The 16,614-nt window shown below is 34.6% G+C and overlaps 1 long non-coding RNA gene across 1 annotated transcript; it reads left to right on the plus strand.

Annotated features, from left to right (window-relative positions):
* The first annotated feature begins 1,549 nt into the window (after positions 1-1,549).
* LOC142614954 (uncharacterized) lies at positions 1,550-16,141 on the plus strand. The gene is made up of 3 exons (XR_012840614.1): positions 1,550-1,837; positions 7,355-7,403; positions 15,812-16,141. It is a non-coding gene; the product is annotated as an uncharacterized LOC142614954 (long non-coding RNA).
* The last annotated feature ends 473 nt before the right edge of the window (positions 16,142-16,614 follow it).

Below are 16,614 nucleotides of genomic sequence, written 5' to 3' on the forward strand. Positions count from 1 at the left end.
ATCACAAAAAATAATTTCAAACATTTATTCATTATATTTTTTAAGTAACACTAATCATATTTTTACTCTATTAGTTTGTAAATTTTTTAGTAGCTATAAATTTGTTGTTTTTGTTTATTTATTTTAATAATATGAAATATATTCATATTTGCTTACAATCGTTTATTTATTTTGTTATTATTGTTGATTAATGTTTTTTAGATAAATTTCAATTTTAATATCGTCTTTTAATTTTGCCCCCTCTGGACTAAAATCCTAACTCCACCACTGTATATATATATATATATAATTTGGTAAATAGGAGCATAGAGATTTGAAGTCTTTGTGTCTCTGCTGAAAATAATTAGTTTCAATTGACATTTTGCGTATACAAAGTGAAGTCTTAAACAATAATACAAAACAGCCTTTTTAATAATATTAAGCTGCTTAGTAATACCAAGTTACTCAAGCCAAGCACAACATTCATTATTATATTTATTTATAGGAAACAACAATATATTTTTTAGTATAATTTTTTTTTTTGGGTATAAGTTTTATTCATATATTCTCCAAAAAAAAAAAGAAAAAACAAATTCCTAATTAAGACATCTTCTAGCCACACCTCAACCTCTTTTATATATTGGGCATGCCTTACTAATTTGACTATGAAGATTATTTAAAGGAAATGCGTAGTATACTGCCAGGAAAAACATTCACATAAATTATAAAACCAAACATATAGAAAACTGCAAGATTATATGATGTCTTCACCAAATGACAGTATGGAAAAAATAAAATAATAAACGGATGAAGAATACCATATCATCCATTTCTTGGTGCGATAATGTTATCTAAGATGGTTTAAACATGGGTTAAAAGCAGTTGTTTCTAGTTTATTTTTATTTTTATTTCTACGCACTAACATGGGTCTCATAAGCCGTCTCTGGAGATACTTTCTTAGACTTGGGAGACTTAAATGAAGTACATGCAAAACACGTTAGCACTATAACAGTTTATTAATTAGTGATAACATGTGTTATAAAGTTATTGGTAGATTAGAAAATCAGTTAGTTTGTTGATTTGTTTTACTGGTTTCCCGTTTTGCTCTCTCTCTCTCTTGTCTCTCCTCTGCTCAGTTTTATATATATAGCAGAGTAATGTAAATAATTCTCTGTACTCCCTTATTCTTTTGGTCAAGTAATGTGAAGCTGGCAATTTATTTAGAGGTTTTTATTTATTATTTTTTTAATGATTCTTATTAAAATACAGTGATTGATTATAACGACGGATTGATTATGCTTGCATGTATATCTTTTAAATAAAATGTCCCAATCTTCAAAGTCAAATTAGCAAGGTGTGACTAGAGGATGTATTAGCTTTCCTTTTTGGTAGAGACGTATCAGCTTTTCCATTAAGTCAAAATCCGAATGATGCATGTAAGACACAAAAATGAATAAAACTTACACTAAAAAATGTGGTGTTGTTCCCTATAAAAAAAATGTTGTGCTTGGATTGAGTACTTGACCCGTGATTAGTAATTCGGTATTATTACGTAATTTTATAAACAATGTTAAAGTTCAACCTCCAAATGGATGGACTTGCCTTGGGAACTTGTATATTTAGGAGATGCATTTCATTAGGTCAGATGGCTCTGCAAATTACGGAGACACATGCATCTTTCTCTAGCTCTCTGTAATCTCAGTGCTCATCAATATTGTTAGGAAGATTAAAGCCATGGTGGGATCAGCACCACTTATAGCTGTAGCTTCTTTTGCTGCTTGCTTCTTCGGCCAGCTGTTGAAATTAGCTCAATCTCAATCTCAAATTAAAACCCAAACTCGTACAGATCCTGCTGAAGGTGTGCCTCTCTCTCTCTCTCTTTGGGTTGCGCTGCAACCCGTTTTTGTTTACAATATAATTAAGAAATTTTAAGATTTTATACCAGTTTTTGATTGTATTTTATTTTTTGTTTTTATCAATAACAATTTGTCATATATTATTTAATTTTTCTTGTAAAATAATTAAAGTTTAAAATAGAAAAGGAAAAAAGAAAAAAAAAGAAAAGAGAAAGATGGAGCGTAAAGTGAAACATAGAATAGAATTGAGAATTTGTATTCAAAATGGGGTGAGTACTAAGTTGGTAAAAAAATAAAAAATTGCTTTCTGTTATTTGTTTCAACTTTATTATGAAACTAGTTTGTAGTGAACCATAGTTCATATAAAAAAAAAATTACATCTTTTTCTTCTCACTTTAAAAAAAAAAAAAAATTTGAGAAGAATTTTTCTTCTCACTTAAATAGTTAAAAAAAACTTCCTATAAAAAAAATAGTTAAAATTTTTAAGACACTAATATAAACCTTTAAAAAAATTTCTTTCAATTTTTTATCTTTTTTATTTATTTATTTTTGTCTCCCTCTCCCCAAATCTTATCTTCCTCTCCCACTACCCCGTAACCCTAATCCCATTCGTGTCTTCTTTCTATCTTATCTTAGTCATCACACGTTCACCACTCCCCTTTCTAAAATTTTCTCCTTATCTTTCCACCTTCTCCCTCTCTCTAGAAGAGAAAGTTTATGAACCAAACAAATTTCACAACAAATATATCAAATTGTTAATGTATTGTGAAAAAGAAAAAGAGGAAAAATATATATATATATATATATATATATATATATATATATTAAGAAATCCATATTTACAACATTTTCATTACAAATTGTCATTGTTACGTAAAAACAATGATGTTAATAATGAGCATAAACTAAAGCTAGTAACAGCTTGGCACATATATATATTTTTGAAATTATTATGAAAATGTTGTAGAAGTTGCATTTATTTTTTAAAGCATTGCTTCTCTCCAAAAACTTTACCCAAGCTTTTTTTTTTTTTTTTTCTTTTTTCATCTCCTTCTTTCCCTTTCGTTCCTCTTCTTTTGGATCCAAAAGTCCAAAACCCAATTGTTTCTTTAATGCTTTGACAAAGAGAGATAGAGATTGGAATCATTCTTCACATGTTGTTTTAGAATCTGGGATTAGAGATCTTCAATTGAGCTATTAATCTAAAAGTCCAAAACTCAATTGTTTTTTTTTAATGCTCACACACACACACACACACACACACACACACACACAGATATTGGAATTGTCCTTCACATGTCATTTCAAAATCTAAGATTTGAGATCTTCGATTGAGCCATGCATGATAGTTGTTGTGATTTTGGGTTGAGAGAGAAAATTTGTTCTTTAGATTTTGAGTTGAGAGAGAGAGTGTGTTGTTGTGATCCTGGGATGAAAGAGAGAGTTTGAGATTCATACTTGGCTTTTTGAGAAAAACCATAACATGGAACCTACATTAAATTTAATGTTTTGACTTTTTGGCCAAAAAAATAATAGTGAAACCCATAAAAATAAGCTACCAAAAACAAAAATCTTTTATTGGGGAAATTTAGAGACACAACAAACGGAGGCTTTTTTTTGTTGTATTAGACTATATTTTGCGGGTCCCACTATTTTGTTTTTTGTCAAAAAGTCAATACAATTAATTAATGTAGGTCCCACGTTATGAATTTTCTTAATATCCCTAGTATTTTTTTTTCTTATTGCAAGTCTCACTCTACTTCTTGTTTTTAAACTTTTTTTTGGTCAAATAAAGAAAAAACTAATCAAACTGACCATGTGTATGGATATAACTAATTTCACAAATCACAATATTTTTTAAAATTAATTCACAAATCCTAGGAGGAATGATGTTGAAAATTAAATATTAAAAAAAGTGAGACGTTAAAAATAAAGAAAAAGAAAAAAATAAATGAAAGATGAATATTCACAAAGAAAATGAGGAATTGAAAAATGAGAGAAGAAAGAGATAGGATAAAAGAAAAGAAGATGGGAGAGAGAGAGAGAGAGATGAGAACAGAAAGAAATGATGGGAAGATGAGAAAGAGAGGATAAAGATGAAGATGAGAGAGAGATATTAAAAAAATATATGAGAAGATGAGAAAAAAGAAGAGATTGAAAAAAAAAATGATGAGAAGATTAAAAAGAAAAAAAAAAGAGATGAACAAAAAATGAAGAGAAGATTAAGCGGAATGATGTGACATGTTGTGCCTATGGTTTAGTCCTGATGTGTTTGGACCTAACCTGATGTGATTTGTTATGCTTGGTTCAATCCTGATGTGTTTGGACCTAACCTGATGTATCCTGTTGTGATTGGTTCTATCCTGATGTGTATGAACCTAACCTGATGTGACTCGTTGTGATTGATTCTGTCTTGATATGTTTGGACTTAACCTAATGTGAACTGTTGTGCTTTGGTTTTGTCCTGATATGTTTGGACCAAACCTGATGTGATCCATTATGTTGATGTGACTTAATTGTTGTGAAAAATTTAAAAGATTCAAAAAAAAAATTCAAAGATCCAAAGAAAAATCCAAAACTTCAAGAAAGATGTCACTTAAAAAAATTCAAAGTTCAAAAGAGAAATTCAAAATTCAAGAGAGAGAATGACACTTAAGAAGAAAATCAAGAATTTTAAAAATTCAAGAGAGATTTCAAAGGAAAATTATGAAAGAATTTTTTTTTTTCAAAAATGGATGGATTTGTATGACAAATTTCTTAAATGATGTTGATTTCTTAAATAATGAATTTTTTTGGGGGAAAAAATGATGTGTGTCTAGAGTGATAAATTCTTTTAATGTGTGATGTTGAGTCTCTTGAACCTTCTAGGATAATATGATGTCGTGTTGATGTGCTTATGATGATGTACATATGTTTATGATGTTGTGTTGATGTGTTTTTGATGTTATGATGATGTGTTGATAATATGATGTGTGATGTGTGATTTTGGCTTAGGATAGTAGTCATTCTTGTTGTGTGCCTTTGATAATAGGTTCAAAATAGCAAACTTAGTCTCTTTGATGATTGAGGTTGTGTTTATGATGTGTTGATGTATTCCTGTTGGCTTAGGATAGTAGCCATTTTTGTTGTGTTCATGATATGTTATTGATGTGATGATAACATAGAATGATGATGTGATGAGTTTTCTTTTTGGCTTGGGTAGTAGCCCCTTTTGTTGTTTTTCCCTTTACCCAAGGTTCAAGATAACGAACCTAGGAGAATAGGGACTCGTAGAATCCAATGATTGGATTTTGCACCCACGCCCCATGTTTGTTTGTTTGCTTGCATGTTTGTGTGTTTGTGTTGTGTGTGTGTGTGGGGACTAAAATTTTATTAACCTATAAAATGGTTCATCTTTTTAGGCTTTCGATTACACTTGCAGAGCAAGTATAGCAAAAGTGTTAGAATTAGTACCCTTAAATCTTATTGTATGATGCTATGTATAACATTATGTTGAAATTAATAAAGTTGTTTTATTATTATCTAAAACATTGGTAACATGAATATTTGGACATTATCATATAGTGCATGAGATGCATAGTATGTGATTTAGTCACAGAAAATATAGATCACAAGTTCTTTGTAAACTCAAAATTATAGTTCATAGTCGGTGATGAAATTGGGCATTTCATCTGCGAAGACTATAACATATTAACTAAGATGATTTGTCTTGATCATGAAAATGAAAACTTCTAGTTGATGTGTTGATATGTTTTAAGAGTTAAGACATATTAAACTGGACCGCTATGAGATTTATTATTCTCCAAACGACTGTAAAATGAATAATAGATCTCACGACTTCTATTTGCATGAACTCTTAATCCTGAGAGAACAATGGACTTGATCATGAGGTGTAGGTTGCTTTGATATATCAGGAGTGAGATCTAAAGTCAAGATCAAAACCTCAGTATGTTGGGCGACCACATTTAGTATTGAAAGAACATATATTCTCAAGATGGAATTCATAATCTCTTAATGGAGATATAAAATATTCCCTTGAGATAAGTTTAATGAGTTTGTTTATTCAAAGAGTTAGACCTAACCACTTTAGTAAGGAGTTACTAAAGTACATATTTATGAAATTGGATTTCATAAATATATGATGAATAACATAAAGGATTAAATCAGGTACTCAAGGATTAAGATGTAGTAATCTTCAAAGTAACAGTCTATACTTATGACTTTATATTGCTACAAATATTTTATGAAGGGGTTGTATGTACAATAAAGTGTTGGAATATAGTTTATTAATAAGGCCTAGAGTGCAATTATATTTATATAGTGGTATTAAATATAATTAATGGTAACTTTGGACTTGTCAACAGTTAACAGAAAAACCCAAGGCCCATTGGAGCTAAAGTCTTATTTGTTCCCTTTCGGTCCCACTCCAAGCCACACACTAAAGCCCAATTGGAAAGGCCCAAAAGGCTTGCCTAATTAAATAATTAGTTTGATACAAAGGGAGAAACATATAGAATTTGATGAGAGAGACACAATTGTGAAAGCATATGTGAGTGTGAAACACTATCTTATTCTCCTTTTGGAAACTAATTGAAAGACCACACTTCTTGAGCATAAAGTGGAATTGGAGTGAAGATTAAACTGATATTTTGTTTTGAAGTAGATTCGTTAATTTTTCACTGCGTATGTTTTGTATGCGACATAAACATGTATTTTTCCAACAAAAAGAAGGAAAACTTTAGTCCCTGGTCCTAATGATGAGCTTTATATGTCTACAAAAGGTAATTGAAGTTATTTTGATAGTTTGGAAATAATCACAACTCAAAAGTGCTCAAATCGTTTTGAAAACGATTCTGAAAAATGACCTTTGCTCACTGGTTTGCCCATAACTTTTGATCGCAAACAATGTTTTGAGTGTGGTTTATTTCATTTGAAATTAGACATCCTGGTCTTTAATTTAAAAACAAAATTTTCCTAATTTGGACTTAAATTAAGTAAGTTATGACCATTTGAATTTGGGCCATCAGTGCTATCAAATTAGGATTTTGGGGACGCATGCAAGTGCATGAAACATGCATGCATGTGCATGCCCCAACCATGCGCATGCATGCTGCTTTCCAAAAGCCTAGAACTTCATTTTTTAGGGCCTAAAGCTCCCTTCTTTGATAGGCCCCGGCCCCTAGACCCTTTGGAACGTCCAAAACCCTCTAAATGAGTCTAAAACCCTAGTTTAGACATATAAATACAACCTTATGACTCCAAACTCAAAGCCTAGCTAGAGAGAGTTGATTCTTCACCTACATTCTTCCAAAAACTCATTCTTTCTTTTAACCCTCTAAACACACATCCATTAGCACGTCTTTAAAACCCCTCTCTAGTGTTCATTCAAGCAGAAACTAAGTTTTTCAAATCATTGAATCAAAACCTTTTCAAGAATCATTTATATTTTGACTTTTGATGACTAAGAACTATTGAAAACTTCTATTTTCCTTTGAATCTCATTAAATTTTGTTGTGTAGGCACTGAGGGGCTGGTTAAATCTCTACCAAGTTGTGATCCATAAGCAAGGTGAGTCTTTCCCCATGACTCTTCCTTAATTTGGGTCTTTATAACTTAATTTGTTGTTCTTAATTTTATTTATGTGTTATACATGCTTAGAAATATTATTTGATTTGTTGTGTCTCACCATATTTTGATTGAAGAGTTGAATAATTGGATATATTGATGAACATGTTTTGATGTCTTAAGAGTTGCTCTTGTTTGTTATTAGATCCAATGCATGTTTAGGAATATATTTTGTTTTGCTTATCTTTGTTGTTAGTTTAGGTTGTTCAGTTTTGTATTAGAAGCATGCTAGGTTTTGTTTGACTGTTGTTTTGTTGATGCTTTAAAACTGTTTTCCTGGGCATGTATACATGCGCATGCTTCAGCATGCATACTCATTCTTCATGTATGTGCATGCATACTCATGCCCAGAAACCCAGATTTAGGGTTCTTACTATTTTATTTGTTTTGCTTAGTTTTAATCACATGTTTTGGTCTTGTTGAGTCTAGTTTTCCCATGGTTATCATTAAGGTTAGTAGAATAACATGTTTCACATGCTTTTATTTGTTGATTTGATAATAAGGGTTTATATCTTGCATGAACAATATGAACATGAACATGCATTAATGCATAGGTGTTGTGAGGTAAGTGAGGTAAGTCATGTATAATTACTTAAGCATGCATTTGATTTGGATGATGAGCATGATATGGTTTATGAACATGATGAATATGTTTGGTTGATGCCATGATGCTATGCTTGGATGTTTGGGATCTGCTTGATGTTAATGCCTTGTTGATGTTGCTGTTTTGTGATGTGCTTGCTGCCTTTGGATATATTTCGTTAGATGAATGGTAGGGTTTTTATGCTATGGATGAGTGTGGGACATTTTCCATGTTTGTTAGTGTGTGTGAGTTTAGAGCAACAAATTAGAGGACCCTTTGATGGAATTAGAATTTGGAACACAATAAGTGAAGGCCGATCTAGGGGTGGGGTGGGGTGGGGTGGGGTAGGGTGGGGTGGGGTGGGGTGGGGTTGGGAGCCTAAAACCTTTTCATCTCCATATGTAAACTCCAGACATGTGCTTTGGTAAAGATTAGTCCTTCAACTAGGGCACTACATTTATGGTTCCTAGACCTAAACTAGGTGGCAACTCCATTTACACCCTTTACCATGGTCCATCCTAGGCCAAGGCATACTTCCCCTAAATTTGCGGAAACCCAAATGCACCATTATGGATGCTTGCGCCTGCACTCATACCAAAGGAGGAAAAAATTGTGGATTATCACGAGGTGCTTGTCATAGGGTCGGATAACACCAAGCCAAATAGCATTAATGGTCTTCCACCATTTACGTGAGATAGAAACCAAGTTTTAACCACAAACCCACACCAAAAAAAAAAAAAAAAGCCCCCAAAGAATTCATTTGTTGTTGTAATCCAAAAGAGAGAAGGAGAGCCAACAAGAATAGGCAGACATGGCGCTCAAGAAATTAAAAGAAAAGCAAAATGGGTAATAGACCCACTCAATTTCAAAGGGGGAGATATCACCAAAGGGAGCTAACATGGAGGGAGAACAGAGAAGGAAGAAGAGAGAAAAAGAGAATAAAAAGAGAGAAAAAGAATGAGAGAATATAATAGATAGAATGAGATAAAAATAGTGGAGAAGAGGTGGAGAATTCATACCTTGTAACGTACTTTCACCCTTTTACAGAATACTCCTTGGGAGAGATCACTGCAAAATAGTAGTATTGACATACACCACTAGGAAAACTTCCTCTCTCCCACGAGACACATCTCTCTTGAGTTTCTCAATATTCATCTTAGGGTCCATTTGTATTGGGCATCTGCACTTGTCAAGCTGCGTTTTTGGCCTTTTTTTTTTAGTCCAGCGCTTGTTGCATTGTTCATGGGACATGAACAGTGCAATCAGACATATGAACAGTAACCAAAGCTCAAATAGTAAATTTATTATTATTATTTTATTGTTTTCAGTTTTCAGCAAAATAAGCGGTATCCAAACGCACGCTTAATATGGCCAATTTGACTCAGATTCCAAACCTTATAGATTTGTGCCAACTCTAGGCAATATGACTATGTGAGTTGGAGTTGAACTCTTTTTGGCCCAATTTGTTCTACAGAATGCGTAAATGTGTATCAGTATATATACAAATATATATATATATATATATATGGGAAAATGTAGGCTAACATGTTATAACTAACATTTGCTTGGTGAATACTTTCTTTGAGCTTTAGTATTTTTTATGCAGGGCTTATAATAGTAGAAGAAGCAAATTAATGATCAATTTGTAGAAAGTAGAGAAAAACTCATTTCATAGAGTAAATCTCGTTATATAGCAGAATAATGTTCCTTCTGTAGAAGGTGGAGAACAACCCCCTCAGTGGTAGTAGAAAAGGAGAATAAGTCCATATCACATCAGCACTCCTTGGACTGAACTTAATGTTTGTGCACAAACTGGTAGCAGCAGAATGGGACCCTTAAGTCCATTCTGCGAAAGTGTCAGGCCTTACTTCCTTCTTAGAAAAGGCCTAGGCTAAAAGATGCCTAATAGATGCAAGATACATGGCTAGGTGTAAAACATGAAAAAGCAAACCTCGACAGAAGTTTTATATTAACTTTGTCATGATGAGCTTCAATCTTCATGACAAAACCCCAACCATTTTTTGAATCATTTTCTTAAAAAACTTGCATGGATCTTTCTAGAGAAGTGAGAAAACATATTTCGAGATTGCAGTTAAAGTGCCAATTAATCCTTTTTAAATTAAAAGTGAGGAAAAATGAATATAAGGTCTACCTTCCTTGCATCAGACGAAAAGTTTGTCAAATTCTGCAATTTTGGTTTTAATCATGCTGAAAGTTCAAAAAGCATGTAAAACACGTTTGAACGTTTAGACTGACAAATAACAAATTACCAATTCAAGCTTATAGACAAACAATGTATGTGCGGAAAATGTAAATAAGCTAAAACAGAATTGATAACATAATCTAAACCAAATAAAATCACATCCACAGCAGAAATTAAATGGCAAAGATTAAGGAAAGAGAGATGCAAACATAAGAACAACACAACGATGTGTTATCGAAGAGGAAACCGAAGCCCTCGGCGTAAAACCTCTTTGTTGCCCTCCAAGCCGTCAATAATCCACTAAAGAATCTAGTTGGGATACATGGACAACAGAAGACCCTCCAAGCCTAATCTACCCAGTGTACTTAAGCCCTCCAAGCTCCTACTCCAATGAGGTTGTGCCGAACCTATTTCTTCTTTAGCTTACCGGATTCCGCTACAGCTCATAGCATCAACCAATATGAAATTGGTCCCTTCTTGACTGCGTCCTAAAGCGCCAAACAGCCTTCTCACAGATGTGAGTATGGTGAGAAAAGGATTTGGTAATGTACCTCTCAAGGATAGAACAATGGAGAGGAAGAGAGTAGAGGAATTTGAAGAGTCTCTATGTGAAGATTGTGGATGAGTCAATCTTGTTTTTCTCTAGGGTTTCTCTCTCAAAATTCTCTCTAGAAGCTTTCTACATTTCGTGGGTATAAGGGGTATTTATACTAGGGTGAGAAAGGAATGTGAAGAGTCATATTTTCCTAAGCAGGGTTGGCTGGCGACTTGGCCTCGCTACTTGACTAAGTCGTGAGTTCCAGCCGCGAGCAAACAGAATGGCCAAACTGGACTTTTTGTCCTATAGTGCTCTAGCTAGCGTGACTATTCAACTTCTCAGCATGCTTTGCTCATGTGCATCATCTGGCGGCTTGCTAGCTGCGAGCCACCCACGAGATCCAGCTACGAGTCCCTGCTTCACTGCACATTCTTGAGCATTTCTTTACACTCTCTCACACACTACCCATACATTAATCCCACCTAAATACAGGGTTTCTAAGTGCTGAATTATAAGTAAATTGGCACGGAATAAAGCCAACACAATGGTTGATAAATTTCAACCTTACAATCTCTCCCTTTGGCTATTTTGTGACAAAACCCTAAAACAAACTCTATACTTAACATGTGAGTTGAGAACAATTGAACAAAACTCACTCACACCTAACTCTAGAATCTGTGTAGCTCTTGAATCATAAGAACAAGTGTCTCTTGAAATACTACAACACAATATGATCATTGCATGCAGAAAAACTTGTAATGCATATGAGACAAGCACAATGCGATCAAGCACAATGGAGTAAAGTAATAGACCAAAAGCTTGACCATACAAGCAATCACTACAAAATAGTGACCACAATGCTCATTCACACTTGGAATGAACATCCGGACATGCAAGCTATTAAGCTTAAATGCAAAGAATCATTTGCATGTCCAACACTCAACCAATGCACAATACAAGAAGTATATGCATCTAGGAACAAGATCCTACACGGGCACAAGAGTGATGTACTAAAAGTAGTGCATAGCAGAACAACAAGTACATAAGCTACAAAGCATAGGTACAAAACATAAAGGTTGCCTAAGCATGGTACAAACCATAAAAGCCTACAGAACAAACCCTAAAAGCTTACAAAAGCAACATGGGTACAGATTGAAAGCATGCATAAAAACTGAAAAACTATCTTAAATATATAAAAATATGATCCTTGAGTTTAAAACGGCAAAAATATATAACACCACACCAGAAAATATATAATATAATCATAAAGTAAATTGCTTAAGATAAGTTTTTGGGCACGCTCCCCCTTAAACTGACACTCCCCCTCAAGAGCTGCTACCCTTAAAAAATTCTCCCCCTTTTTGACTGGAATGGCCAAAGGGTCACTGCTAAGAGGAAAAGCTATCAAACTTTGCTAAGAGGATGTTCATCTAATCTTGAAGTGCAGTCAGCCTTTCAGATTGTTCATTCTGGACATCTCTGAGCCCGTCAATCCTCTCTAGGATGATCTGGAATGCATCTAAAGGTACAACTGATGAAGATGAAGCTCTGCTCCTCTTGCCACGACCTCTTGAGCTTGAAGCCTGTCCTGCAGCCTCTATCTTAGTGTCCATGGGATCACCTTCAACTTTTTCACCTTCCTCTTCATCACCAAGGAGACGAACTTGTATCCTTGTGATGGTCAGTTTGTTGATGGCTGAGGGTACAGACATGGGACTGATATCTTGAGGGATGGGAACATCTTTCGGTTTGAAAATCCTTATAAGGAGGCCAGGAAAATCAGCTTGGCCTTAGAGGCTGTTCTAGTTTCATGCAGAATGGTGTCAAAAATATGAGAACTAATGTCTATGAAGGTGTTTTCCTTAAGCTCCGTGAGAAATATAGCTCTGGCATTATTAATTGTAGTCAGCTTTTTAACAGGGTACAAATTGAACATCATGATGGTGGTTAGACACCTCATGTCAATAGGGAAGTGAGTAGTGTTGAGGCATCGCCCCTCTCGTGATCCACCAATGCGAGATTGGACGGTCTCTATGGATAACATCCTGTCCTTGAAGTTGGTGAAGTCATGGTCCTCTATTTCTTCAAGATCTAGCACCTTATCTATATCACCTACTACTATTGTGAATTCATTTCCTCTTATCCAACTATTCAACTCATCTTCTCTCAGTACAGCATTTGCATAAAATTCTCTGATAAAAGACTCACACACCATAGGTAAGTCACTCAGCAACTTATCCCATCCTCTGCCCTCAAAACACTTTGGAATAAAGGTGTCCTTCAAATCCACCAAATCTACAAATCGTTCCTGAATGATGGGTGCCTTTACGAAAAAGTCTCTATATCTCTCAAAGTGTTTAGTGGATCTAAATTTTGTGTTGTCCATTTTCAGCCTTTTATCACCCTTCTTGGCAGTAGTTTTCTTCTTGGTAGGTGACATCTGCAAACATAGCAAAAAAGGCCACAAAACAAAGTACAGTAGATGGAAAAAGGACCATTAGAAACATGGTTAGCATAACAGAAAGGTTAGAGCAACCTAACAACAGGACCAATGCAAAGCACACTGAGATAGTGGCCACAACTACATAAAGCAAGGACACTAGAAGACACAGTCCTAGGCACATACATCTGTATAAAAACAGTATGTAACACATATATCCAGAAGAAGGCATATGTCAATGAAACATAGCACAATGAGAATGAGATAATCAAACAAACACATAGCAGACAAAATCCTCAAGGCAGAAGCAACACTTATGATAAACAAAAGTTAAACAATAACCCAAACATCAAAACACAACCATATAGAATCAAACAAACTCGCACACTGAGTAAACCACAATAAACCCAAAAAATATGTCAATAAGACACATCATAATGGGTATGAGATGCACAAATCAACATGAATAACCTCAAACAATGAGACTAAGACATGATAACACCCATAACATGCATCATAAAGCACGATCAAACAAACCCAAACACCAAGATAAGACAAATATGGACCCAACCCATAACTAAAACAACATATGTCACAAACCATAGCAACAACTCACAGATCCAAGAAAACAGGGTTAAAAACATGAAAAACTTAGAGAAAATAAGAAAACCCATACCTTTTTCTTGAGGATTAAAGTTGAGAGGATGAAGATTAATGGTGGGTTTAGGAAGAAACACGGTGAGTTTGAGAGGGTTGTAAATGGGAAAGACAATGAACAGTCACAAAAATTCAAGGGAAAATTTGAAAAAGTTTTAAAAACTGTTCAAAAACGCAAAGCACGCGATTTCGCGACTGATTCAAGTCGTGGGAAAGTCGCTAGTCTCATTCGCCAGAGCACTTAATGGCAAAATTTTGAAAAATTTGTCTGAGTGTTTTTCGCGACTAGAAGTTCTACCCGCATGGAAGTCGCGAAGTTTTTCGCGAAAATCTTTGTGTACCCTGCGCAACTAGACCTTCCACCCGCGAACAAGTCGCCACTTTGAGCCGCGAAAAACATAAAGCCAAAAATTGAAAAATATTCTAAGTATTTTTCGCGACTTGGACTTTTACCCGCCAGTGAGTCGTGAGAAATCTATGTATGGGCTCGCGACTGGGGCATGCGAGAAATCTCTGTATTCAAAAAGCGTGTAAAACACGTTTGAAAGTTTAGACCCCCAAATAACAAATTACCAATTCAAGCTTATAGACAAACAATGTACGTGCAGAAAATGTAAATAAGCTAAAACAGAATTGATAACATAATCTAAACCAAATAAAATCACATTCACAGCATAAATCAAATGGCAAAGATTAAGGGAAGAGAGATGCAAACACAAGGACAACACAATGATGTGTTATCGAAGAGGAAACCAAAGCCCTCGGCGTAAAACCTCTCTGTTGCCCTCCAAGCGGTCAATAATCCACTAAAGAATGTAGTTAGGATACATGGACAACAGAAGACCCCCCAATCCTAATCTACCCAGTGTACCTAAGCCATTCAAGCTCCTACTCCAATGAGGTTGTGCCGAACCTATTTCTTCTTTAGCTTACCAGATTCCGCTACAGCCCATAGCATCAACTAATATGAAATTGGTCCCTTCTTAACTACTTCCCAAAGCACCAAACAGCTTTCTCACAGTATGGTGAGAAAAGGTTTTGGTAATTTACCTTTCAAGGATAGAACAATAGAGAGGAAGAGAGTAGAGGAATTTGAAGAGTCTCTATGTGAAGATTGTGGATGAGTCAATCTTGTTTTTCTCTAGGGTTTCTCTCTCAAAATTCTCTCTAGAAGCTCTCTACATTTCGTGGGTATAAGAGGTATTTATACTAGAGTGAGAAAGGAATGCGAAGGGTCATATTTTCCCAAAAGGGGCTGGCTAGCGACTTGGCCTCGCGACTTGACTGAGTTGTGAGTTCCAGCCGTGAGCAAACAGAATGGCCAGACTGGACTTTTTGTCCTGTAGTGCTCCAGCTGGCATGACTATTCAACTTCTCAGCACGCTTCGCTCGTGTGTATCATCTGGCGGCTTGCTAGCCGCGAGCCACCTGTGAGTCCCTACTTCACTGCACATTCTTGAGCATTTCTTCACACTCTCTCACACACTACCCTTACATGAATCTCACCTAAATATAAGGTTTCTAAGTGCTGAATTACAAGCAAATTGGCACAGAATAAAGCCAGCACAATGGTTGATAAATTTCAACCTTACACATGCTTAATTGTGAATGGTAGTAAAATTGTTGACCCAATTGTCGAAATGAAATGGAAATAATTACCAAATGGTAGCCAATGCAATGCAGTACCCCTAGCTAGAGAGCAAATCATCTTTAGCATGCCTTCGACTTGATTTCCTTCATTTTGCTGGAGATGATAGTGACCCTTATTTGCCAAGTGCATGATCGTACTACTGTCATATAAATCAGTTTATTCTTCGTAAACTTACCTGATATTTTGCAATTGCTCTAAAGCTTGACTATAAGTGAGAATTAAAAGGTGAGAAAATGGCGTGGATTTGGACAAGAATGTCTCACATTTAACCATGTGCAGAAATGCTATGGCGAGCGTGTGGGTCTCTTCTCTTCCAAGTGGTTCTGTTTGCTTTCTGCTTATATTAGACGGTATAGAAAAAATGCAAATGATATATAGGAAATAATGTGAAAGACTCTTCTGTTGAGTTGGAAATTAACTTGGAGATGGAGATGAGGCAAGTAGCTGGCTTTGTAAAGACTCTTTTGCAACAACCTCTCATGGTATGACGTAACTTCTTTTTTCTTTTTCTTTTTTTTATAGCAAAAATACAAATTATATTGAGTCCTTTAAATTCTAAATTTATTCAAATTAGGCATTTAGTTAAAAAATTTCCGATAAATTTTTTTTTATCACATGAAAAAATTAATAAAAATGATTTTATATTTTTATGTGAGATTTATTTTTTCATTAGTTAATTGTATTGTTAACGAAATTTTTTTAATCGAATTAGACTAAAGGTCTTAATTGAATAAATTTGACATTTAGAAAATTCAATTGAATAAAAGTAAAGGATTTAAACGAATTTCAATCAAATTTTTTTGGGCAATTTACATTTTAGAGAGAGAGAGAGAGAGAGAGAGAGAGAGAGAGAGAGTTGCTACAATTGTGAGCCAAATCATTAAGAAGAGCATGCAAAATTGTTGACTGCAAAACAAAAGAGAATATAATTGCCAATACCGAAAAGAAGAACGCACTACCATGGTCTTTATCTTGATATTGTTCTTTTAAGGAAAAATGAAAGTAGATATTATTTTTATGTGGTGCGTTGAACTAGTTACAAATTTGAATTATTAGGGATTTTTAATTTTTTGTTTTGAATA

The sequence above is a fragment of the Castanea sativa genome, chromosome 11, assembly GCF_040712315.1.
Source record: "Castanea sativa cultivar Marrone di Chiusa Pesio chromosome 11, ASM4071231v1".
NCBI classification, from domain to species: domain Eukaryota; kingdom Viridiplantae; phylum Streptophyta; class Magnoliopsida; order Fagales; family Fagaceae; genus Castanea; species Castanea sativa.